Raw genomic sequence first — 11,382 nt, forward strand, 5'->3', positions numbered from 1 at the left:
AAGTATGGTTCAAGTGCTAAAGCATTTGCAAGCAAGCAAGCCCCAGTGTTGTTATCTACCTCAAAAAAAAAAAAAAAGAGTAGCTTAAAAAGAATGGTGTGATGGTAAATATATGTAAGATGCAGCTAGAAGCAAATCTGTTCATAATTTAAAAATCTGGGTAAGGACCTATTACTGTAACTCAGAAACAAGTCCTGGGATGAGAACAAGAGAAAGCAGTAGGACTGGAAATAAATGTCAGAACCTGGTAAAGTAAGGTGACTGATGAGATTGGGCTTGAGGGGAAAGGAAGTGGAACATGCCAAATTTTCCAGGTGAGATGACTGGGAGAATGATGATGCCATGATTAAATAAAAAGAAAATGTTATGGGTAAAATGGCTGTGTACAGACTACGTATAGCACCAAACAGGCATGCATGTGTGCGTATAGAGAGCAAAAAAGAGCAGCTAAACATTTTATATTCCATATACATGTATGTATGTATATGTGTACACACACATGCACATATGGAATGTAATGGCAAATAGAACGGCAAAGGCTAGAAATGCAGGTTTGGGAGTCATCTGCATGACAATGAGGAATTAGGGCCAGAAAGTGCTTAGAGTAAAAAGGGAGAGAAAAAAAGAAAGTATTGATGTTATGACAGTAGCTATATCTGTAAAGTACAGGGAAGAAAAGGAGTCAGGAAACAGTTAAGAGTGGACTCCAGTGAAACAACAGATGTAGAAGCAATTTGCTGAATCTAACTTCTATATAAATGAGTTATTAAAATAATAAATTATTTCTTCTTCCCTCCATTCTCCCAGTACCAATTCACTCCTCAGCAATCAGACATTAATTCTAGCTCAGTCTCTGGGCCTGTAACTACCAGCCAAAAGCCATTTCTTTATTCCTGTTCCACTATTCTGCTTTTGTTCTTCTTCTTACCCATACTAAAGTAAGATGAGGAAATCAAGAAAGCTAGAAATACTATCTTACAAATGGTAGGTGCCATGAGGTCCCTGCTGTGTGAGAAAAGCTACAAGGACATTGAAAGATTATAAGAAACAAATTAGGGACTGACAGCCTATGGGCTTGGCTCCTCAAGATGAAAGAAGCAGCTATTGGAAATGGGAGCAATCAGTGGATCAGAGTAGGAGGGCAATCATGTTATTTAATTTAGTTCTAGGTAAAGAAGGGACAGAGGTGAAAGAGTGAAGCTGGGGGTGTGGGGGGGGGGAGCTGCCAGAAGAAAGGGAATCACAGGAAGTAGGTATGTATTCTGAAGATTTTCAGGATATAGGAAGAATTAAGCTAAAGAGAAAACCTCTTTTGCACCAAGGTCACAAAATAATAGAGAAGGAAAAGGCCTCTTTAGGAAAGATTATCAGATCATCTCCTCCACACACACACCCCCCCCCAAGTAGTTACATGCAACAAATGCCCAGCCACCAACTGCCCACTCTCTCCTTCTACAAGTCAGTTGAGGCAGCTGGCATTCATGTCCACAGTAACTAGGGTACCTTCCACTGTACCTGAAATGCTGCCTCTACTCTGGGTTCTATCCTTCACCCTTCTTTTCCGTGTTGAGCAATTACCAAATGCCTGTTGAGCTAAGCTGCTACTGCTGGAGAGGAGATTCCTCTGAAAAGATGACAAAGCATTTGACCCTCTGCTTCCTGCTGCTACTGCTCTTTTCACAATGGCCCTTTCATTCACTTGTTCAGCAAACATTTGCTGACTGCTGACTAGGTGCCCTTTCCTTTTTACCATCTATCTGACAAAGAATAGTGAAGCCATGAAACATTTTCAAAATCCAAACATTCCTGGACAGTTGATTGGATGTGAATAAAGCTTTTCTAATAAGTGAGATTTCATTCCCCACGGGAATGTATGCCCCTGTTCTCAAACACTGTGGCTCTCATTCTACCTGAGTAGAGTATAACTTCTAGTTTCAGCTCCACCAGCCCACCCAATCTCCTGTCCCTCACCTCATTTTATAAGAACTTCTGAGGCAATGATGGAAGAGCTCTTCTGAGGAAGTTTTCTTCCTGTGTGTGATGATATAAGTGTTTCATCTGGGCTCTCAGCTAGATTGCCTCTACTGCGGCATCTGTATCCAGACTCTCTTTCAAGGAAAGGCTTGCTTCAGTCAGCAGACAGCCTTCAGCTCTCCTGCCTTAGTTACAGTTACTTTGCTAAAGATTATGACCTTCTGGACCAAGCATTTATTTGGTCACGGAACCAGACACAGATACATAAAAGTAGTACATTTAGGCCAAATTCAGGACAACCGGAAGTACAATGGTCACTCTAGAATTCCTCACTGGAATTGTCAAAGCTTCAATGAACTGACATGGAAATCTGATTTCTTCCTCTCCTCAATCTGGCTCCTCCCTTTTCCTTTCATAGAGATTGATCCTTAGTAAAAAATACTGTATTCCAACCATTAACTGACCAGTTGCTTCAAAAGACCCTAACTCCCCATACTTCCCCAAAGCTTTCTAAACATGTAAAGCTACAATACCTGTGGATTCTTTTTGAGGTAGAACCTCAAGGTCTGAGTATGGAAAAACATCATTTTGGAAGAAGAAATAAGCAATAGAAAAAACAGTCCCTGAAGACCTTTTGCTAAGCAGTGGCAAAGGTTAAAAGTGTCCAGTATTACTTACCAACTGTAACCATATCATACCCTCTACCCTTCCCTGGAACCTTTGATCCCATGCTGAGCTAAAGTTTGGCCTTCTACTGCTTACAACAATACACTGTTAATGGGGTCTCTTCAGCTTCCCACCTGCAAATGGATGGAGTCCATCATTTCAAGAACCTTACCTAACTCAGGCACAATGGCTCACATCTGTATCCTAGGCACACAAAAGGCTTGGATCTGAGGATCATGGTTTAAAGCCAGTCCAAGCAGGCAAGTCCATGAGACTCTTACCTTCAATTAACTAGCCCCCCTTCCCCCACCGGCCCCACCGCCACAAATTGCCAGAAGTGGTAGGGGGCTAGCCTTGAATCAAAGAAATTCAGGGAAGGGGCTGGGAAGGTGGCTCAGTGGTAGAGCGCTTGCCTTGCATGCCTGAGGCCTTGGGTTCGATTCCTCAGCACCACATAAGCAAAAAGAAAAAAGCCGGAAGTGGCGCTGTGGCTCAAGTGGTAGAGCGCTAGCCTTGAGCTGAAGTTCTGAGGGACAGTGCCCAGGCCCAGAGTTCAGGCCCCACGACTGGACCCAAAAAAAAAAAAAAAAAAAGAAATTCAGGGAAGAGCACGCAGATCCTAAGTTCAAGCCCCAGGACTGAAACAAAAAACCCTACTCTGTTCTCCTCAACCTTCCACTTGGCTCTGTATACTGGAGTCTTTCTATCGGCATTTATGTATAGTCCCCAGTTTCTTCTTTGAGAGAGCAAGGAAGTTAGAGAAAGAAGAGAAGGGGAGGAGATGAAAAGAGGGGAGGAAAGAGACCAAAGGAAAGAAGGAAGGAAGGAAGGAAGGAAAGAAGGAAGGAAGGAAGGAAGGAAGAAAGGAAGGAAGGAAGGAAGGAAGGAAGGAAGGAAGGAAGGAAGGAAGGAAGGAAGGAAGGAAGGAAGGAAGATCCATGCAATGGAATATTATGCAGTTAAGGCAAAATATAGAATCAAAAGGGCAATGTTACAGTAAGGAATAGAGGACAGTACAGAAAGGAATATAGGCCATATTGTATGATTCTCATTTAAGGTATATGAACTATCCAACAGGTAAATTTATAAACAAAGAAAGGTGCTTTGAGGTTGCTTACAGGATTAGTAACTGCTTAATGGGCATGAAGCTAAGAAAAAATTTTGGAACTAGAGACAGTGGACTCTACAACATTGTGAACATATTAAATGCCAGTGAACATACTTTAGAGGGGTTAATTTTATACTATATGAATTTTATCCCAAATTAAGAAAACAAAGAAAAACATCCTTATACTCCTTATCACCTTTTTCATTTCTCAAAAGTTGTCTACACTTGACCTCATCACCTCCCACTCACCCCAAGCACATACCCTTCTTTTAATCAGAACAGCCATTAATGCATTTCAGATTCCCTGGAAGCACTTAACACAGGAGAGCAGTACCTCAGCCCTGAAGGGTTTTCTACCCTGACTTTTGAGAATTGGACACCTTGGACTAGCCTCCTGCTTCTAGGGCCTCTCCCTTGTCAGGTATCCAGCTCATTCTCTTCTACCTGACTTTTGTAAACTGAAACTTCTCAAAAGCCAGTTCTTGGTTCTATTTTAAAGCTCACCAGTTCTTACATCCTCAAATGTTATGTAGACATATACACATACACACATAGTGCACAGAAATAAAACTAGAAGGAGATTTAAGACAATAAAACATATTACAAAGCTTTTACAACTAAAATGGCTTGGTACTAGCACACAAGTAAATAGAACAACCAATGGAACAGAAAAAAAAATTTTAAGACCTAATTGCATATGGACATTTAATATAATACAAGTAGCATCTAACATATGTCAGGAAAGATTTTTTAATAAGCAGTATTGTGAACAGAATAAGATAAAGTTAACTCTACTTCTTATACCTATATATCAGAAAAATTCCAAACAACTCAGATATTTAAATATTAAAAAATGAAACCATGTTAAGTACCAACTACCCTATGATGGAAGAGTACCTTTCCTCATGATAACTCAAAATCCCAAAACAATTAACATCAATAAATGTGATTATTCCAAAATAAAAACAGTTGTATAAAAAGTAAAAATGCATGGGAAAAGTCATAACAAAGTAAAAAGAGAACAAAATGGGGAAAGTAATATCATAGACAAACTTAATTTCATTAACTTTTTAAAAATAAAGAAATAAAACAGTTCTACAGAAAAACAACCACAGATATGAGCAGGCAGTTCATAGAAAAAGAAATATAACACTTTTTAACACTACAAAACGATCTCAACTTTGCCCATTATACTAGAAAGGTAAAGTAAAACTATGGTTAAAACACAGCATTTCTTATTAGTTTATAAATACTTTGAAGGTAAAACTAGAGAAATGGCACTTACAAACACTTAATACTTAGTATACAAAAATGGTACAACTCACCAACTAGAAAACTGACAACTAAAAAGATAACTGAATTTAACCTTTAACTTATAGGTTTGACTTCTAAAAATGGTTTGCAAACACTTAATGGCAACAGCCTGAATGAGCTTGAATGTCAATTTTCCCCTAGTCTGAAAAGGAACACATTTTGGCTAACACTCTGGTTTCAGAGTATAAGGCCCTCAACAGAAGACCCAGCTAACCAGTGTCTGGACTTCTGACCTACATAAACTATGAGATAATTAATAGGGTGGCGTTTAAAGCACTATGCTGGCAGAAACTTATTTTAGGCTATAGTTAGCAATACAGTAGCCCTGAATAAAGCCTAGAATGGGGGAAAATAGGCTATAAGACTAGAGATATCTAGTTTGGCTCCAGCAACAGGAAGGCAGGGATAGAGACTGAGAACAGCTGATGTTCCTAAGGCAAGCTCTCCATACTTGATATCCACTGGCAGTATGGGGGAAGTTGGTAAGAAGGAGATAAAGTTTGGTAAGTCCCGGGCAGGCTGCACTGCTGACAAAATCAAAGTATATGATCACTGACACTGCAAATTTATCCTCAATAATCTGTAAGTACTTTTGTTTCTTTTACATCATCTCCACTTCTTTTCTAGACACAGACTTAACTAGATGGCTTTGAAAAAGAATGGAGGATAAAACTACCAAAAAGACAGCTCATTATTTGGTACACATTTCTCCTTGTAAGTTTTTCTTTTATATGTCTATTTCTGCAGATAATTGAGTCCAACTGTGATATTTGAATAGTTTTAAGAAAGTACATTCTGTTTTACTTGCAAAGGGAGGGACTCTTGGCCTCTTCTGTAACACAAGCAAAATGGAAGGAGATACCAGATGCCCTGCTTATTTCTCTCCAAAAGAAATTCAGCTTCAAGTCCAGTCCAATTCCTGTGCCCAGTAGGGAATTGAGAGATCTCCACAAGTGTTACAAGCATACCACCAAAAACAGAAAGCAAAACTGCAACATCTTTGAATTTAAGACAAGGGGAATAGGAAAACAACAGGAACTGAAGAGTGCCTAGTACAAAGAAAATACTTTTTATCCTACAGTTGTATTGATCCCCGTGACTTTATTCAGGCCCCAGATCAGTAGGACTCATTCTTCGGTAGGTATATTCTATGAAAGATTTAAAATATTAGATAAATCTTGCTCCAATACAGAACAAAGCAGGTACTATTAAATAGGTGCAGCCCACAATCCTTCAGAGCTCAGTTTGGTCATCTCTTTTCTTATGACTAACACACTTTCTGAACCTGACAATACAATTTATCCATCGTTTCCACCATAAAAATACCACTGGACTCTGCAGGACCTCTGTGCATGAGCTCTGGGGACGGAAGAGACTGATCCTTCTCCATGATGTTCAGTTGAGGCCCTACAAAATCACTTTTCATCTCTCACCTATTACAGTGCTATTATCTATATATTTTTCTAAGGTATTTTTGAATCCATGTTTTTTTTTAATTTTTTTATTGTAAAGATACTATACAGAGGGTTACAGTTACATGAGTGAGGTAATGAGTACACTTCCTCTTGAACATTGTTACCCCCTCCATTGTTTTCCCCCTACCATCCCCTCCCTCCCTCCCTTCCCCAAGGTTCTTTTTTTTTTTTTTTTTTTTGATTGTGATTAAGTGATTACTTAATTTCCGGAAATTCACAGTATTGTGGAATAATGATGCTCATTTAAAGTCACAAGTTCATTCTAACTTTCCTGGAGCAAATTGTCTATCACAGTCTGTAATATATAACGGTGCTCACATGTTATATACCATATATGTGATCAGCAGCATGGGGATATTTGGTAGTGGTTCAACCAGATGAGTAGGAGTTCTTTGTTTCTTAAGTCTTGTTAGTTTTGTCATATCACCTAACATTTTGGATTTATCATCCACTTATCAGGGAGACCATGTACTGTTTGTCTCTTCGTTCTTGGCTTACCTCGCTCAACATGATTCCTTCTAGCTCCATCCATTTCCCTGCAAATGCCATTATTTTGTCATTTCTAATGGCTGCATAATATTCCATTGTGTATAGATACCACAATTTTTGGATCCATTCATCTGTGGTGGGGCATCTAGGTTGTTTCCATATCCTAGCTATTGTGAACAGTGCTGCAATAAACATGGAGGTGCATGTGCCCTTGTATATTGGTTCCTGTTGTTCAGGGTAGATGCCTAGAAGTGGTATGACTGGGTCGTAAGGGAGGTCAATCTTTAGCTTTCTAAGGACCCTCCAGACTGCTTTCCAAAGTGGTTGTATGAGTGTACATTCCCACCAGCAGTGTAATAGCGTTCCTCGTTCTCCACATCCCCTCCAGCATTTGTCATTGGCTGATTTGTGGATGTGGGACATTCTGACTGGGGTAAGGTGGTATCTCAGGGTTGTCTTTATTTGCATTTCCTTCACCACCAGGGATGATGAACATTTCCTCATGTGTTTCTTTGCCATTTTTATTTCTTCATTTGAGAAGTCCCTCTTTAGTTCCCTTGCCCATTTAGTGATTGGTTTGTTAGGTTTGGGAGGGATTAGTTTCTTGAGTTCCCTGTATATACAGGATGTTAACCCCTTGTCTGATATATTGCTGGTAAATATTTTTTCCCAATTAGTTGGTTGTCTTTCTAGCTTGGTTGCGATAGCTTTATCTGTGCAGAAGCTTTTTATTTTAAGGTAGTCCCATTTGTCGAGTCTCTCTCCATTTTGTTGTGACCCTGGGACTCTGTTCAGGAAGTTCCTTCCTGTGCCTATTAGTTCAAGTGTCTCTCCTAATCTGTCCTGCAGTAGTTTCAGAGATTCAGGTTTAATGTTAAGGTCTTTAATCCATTTTGAGTTGATGTTGGTGCATGGTGATAGGCTGGGGTCCACTTTTAGTTTTCTGCATGTGGCTGCCCAGTTTTCCCAGCACCAGCGGTTGAAGAGGCTGTGTTTCTTCCATTGTATGTCTTTGGCTCCTTCGTCGAATATCAGCTGGCTGTAGGCCTGTGGATTTATTTCTGGATCTTCTATTCTGTTCCATTGGTCTTCGGGTCTGTTTTTGTGCCAGTACCATGCTGTCTTTGTTATTATAGCTCTGTAGTAGAGTTTGAAGTTCGGCATGGATAGCCCTCCCATATTGTCTTTATCCCCTAGAATTGTTTTGGCTATTCTAGGTCTTTTGTTGTTCCATATGAATTTTTGGACTGTTTTCTGTATTTCAGTGATGTACGTCATTGGGATTTTAATAGGAATTGCGTTGAATTTGTATATTAGTTTTGGAAGTATTACCATCTTTACTATATTAAGTCGGCCTATCCAGGAGCATGGGAGGTCTTTCCATTTCCTAGTGTCTTCTGCAATTTCTTTCTTTAACTTTTTATAGTTCTCATTAAATAGTTCTTTTACATCTTTGGTTAGGTTAATTCCTAAATATTTTATTTTTCGGGAGGTTATTGTGAATGGGGTTGCTCCTTTATTTCCCTCTCTTCCTGTACATTATCAGTGTATAGGAAAGCAACTGATTTTTGTGGGTTTATTTTGTATCCTGCTATTTTGCCGAAGTGATTTATGATTTCTAAGAGTTTGGGGATGGAGTCTTTGGGATCGTGGAGGTATAGTATCATGTCGTCTGCAAAAAGGGATAGCTTAACTTCTTCTTTCCCTATGCGGATCCCTTTAATGTCTTTTTCTTGCCTTATTGCCCTGGCTAAGGGTTCTAGGACTATATTGAAGAGGAGTGGAGACAGTGGGCATCCTTGCCTTGTTCCTGATTTTAGGAGAATTGGTTGTAGCTTTCCCCCATTAAGTATAATATTGGCTATTGGTCTGTCATAAATGGCTTTTATTGTTTTTAGAAATGTTCCTTCTATTCCTATTTTCTCCAGAGCTTTTAGCATGAATGAATGTTGAATTTTGTCAAAGGCCTTTTCTGCATCTGTGGCGACTGAATCCATGTTTTTTAAAAGAAATTTGTATTGTCTTTAGTTGTACAAAAAAGATGTCATTTAACAAAGCACTTTATAAATACAATGCCTCTTGATTAATCACTCCTTCAACATTTTCATACCTTTTTTTTTCTTAACTTTGTGGTATATACAAGGAATTCTTGACTGCATTCTCGCCATTTTCCCCTCTTTATTAATCTGCCCCTCTCCTCTTGGCACCAATCCCCTCTTGTATGTACCTATTTCCTGGTGTTGATTTTGTTGGGTTTTCATCTAGTCTTTCCAAAAGATTTTACTATTTGAAGTCTCCATAGAGTCTATTATACTTCAGTAAGTTCATCTGTAACCACTTGCATACCATCCAACATGTTTACTTACTTTACTTACAGATTCTATCTGCTACATATGAGAAAAATCATGCAATCTTTTTTTTTTTTTTTTTTTGGTTGGTCGTGGGGCTTGAACTCTGGGTGTGAGCACTGTTCCTGAGCTCAAGGCTAGTGCACTACCACTTGAACCACAGGGCCACTTCCAGTACAATCTTTATTTCTCTGGATCTATCTGGCTTACTTCACTTAATATAATTTTTTCCAAGTTTTCCCATTTTCTTATGAATGGTACAGTGTCACTCTAATACATGAGTGCAATTCCACTGTGAGTATATACCACATTTTCTTGACCCATTCATCCACTGAGGAGCAATGAACATGGTTGTGCTGGTAGCTTTGCTGTAATCTTATTTGTGTTCTATTGGAAAATGTCCAGGAGTGGGATTGCTGGGTCATAGGGTAGTTCTATGTTTATAGTTTTTTTTTTTTTGTTTTGTTTTTTTGGGTCCGGTCATGGGGCCTGAACTCTGGGCCTGGGCGCTGTCCCTCAGCTTTTCAGCTCCAGGCTAGCGCTCTACCACTTGAGCCACAGCGCCACTTCCGGCTTTTTTCTTTTTGCTTATGTGGTGCTGAGGAATCGAACCCAGGGCCTCAGGCATGCAAGGCAAGCACTCTACCACTGAGCCACCTTCCCAGCCCTGTTTATAGTTTTTTGATGAACCTCCATACTGTTTACTACAATGGTTAAGGAAGCTTACATTCCCAACAACAGTGTATTAAAGTTCCCTTTTAACAGCAACTTTGCCTGCATTTTTTGTTGTTTTCTTAACAGTGACCATTCTAACTGCAGTGAGGTAGAATCTCAGTGTTTTCATTTGCATTTCCTTTATGGTAAGAGATGATGAGCATTTTCTTCATGTGTCTACTGGACATTGTACTTCACCTCCTGAGAAATCTCTAAATATTAATTGGGTTGTTTCTCTAAGGGTTTAATTTTTGAGAATTTAATTTTTTGAACTCTAAGTATATTCTTGACGTTAGGCCCTTGTCTGATGTATAGCTGGTAAAAATCTCCCATTCTGTGGGCTATTTAGCTTAGCTATGCCCTTCGCTGTGCAGAAACTTTTAAGTTTGATGAAATCCCATTTATCAAGCCTTTGTTTTGTTGTGTTCCTGGATTTTTTTTTTCTTGGGGAGGGGTTGGGTCACGATGCTTGAACTCTGGGCCTGCACGCTGTCCGTCAGCTCTTCAGCTCAAGGCTAGCGCTCTACCACTTGAGTCACAGTGCGACTTCCAGTATTCTGGTGGTTAACTGGAGACAAGTGTCTCACACACTTTTCTTCCAGGGCTGATTTTGAACCAAAAACCTCAGATCTCAGTCTCCTGAGTAGGATTACAGGTGTGAGCGACCAATGCCTGACTTGTGTTCCTAGATTTTTACTTAGCAAGTTTCGACCTGTACTCAGGAACCCTAGTGTTTCCCCTATCCTTTTTTATAATAGTTTCATGGTTTCAAGTCTTACATTGAGGTCTTTGATTCATTTTGAATTGATGCTGGTGCAAGATCATATATGAGAATCTAATTCCAGTTTTCTACATGGGGATATCCAGTTTTGCCAGTACCATTTGTTGAGACTCTGTCTTCCTCCCCATCCTATGTTTTGGCTCCCTTATTAAATAGTAGATGGGTATAGGTCTGTGGGTTCATTTCTGGTTTTTATTCTGTTCAATTGGTCCATTTTGTTCCAGTACCAAGCTGTTTTCACTACTATAGCTTTGTAATAGAATCCAACACTATTCTGTCGAGTAAGGGTTGCTTTTGCTAGTTGGGATCTTTTTTTTATTCCATATGAATTTTTGGATTGCTTTTTCTATCTCATTGAAAATGTTGTTGGTATTTTGACAAGTATTGTCAATGGCAGTATTGCCATTTTCATGATGCTAATTCTTCCAATCCAGGAACATGGAAGATCTTTACATTTCCTTAAATGTTCTTCAATTTCCTTTTTCAAATATTTAAAGTTTTCATTATATGGGT

The 11,382-nt window shown here is 39.3% G+C and overlaps 1 protein-coding gene across 2 annotated transcripts in view; it reads right to left on the reverse strand.

Annotated features, from left to right (window-relative positions):
* The window catches only part of Sil1 (SIL1 nucleotide exchange factor), a 264,404-nt gene that overhangs the window by 127,263 nt on the left and 125,759 nt on the right, over positions 1-11,382 (reverse strand). The gene's annotated exons all lie outside the window — the stretch shown is intronic.

This window comes from Dipodomys merriami, unplaced genomic scaffold (genome assembly GCF_024711535.1).
Source record: "Dipodomys merriami isolate MVZ:Mamm:240054 unplaced genomic scaffold, mDipMer1.0.p SCAF_27, whole genome shotgun sequence".
Lineage (NCBI taxonomy): Eukaryota > Metazoa > Chordata > Mammalia > Rodentia > Heteromyidae > Dipodomys > Dipodomys merriami.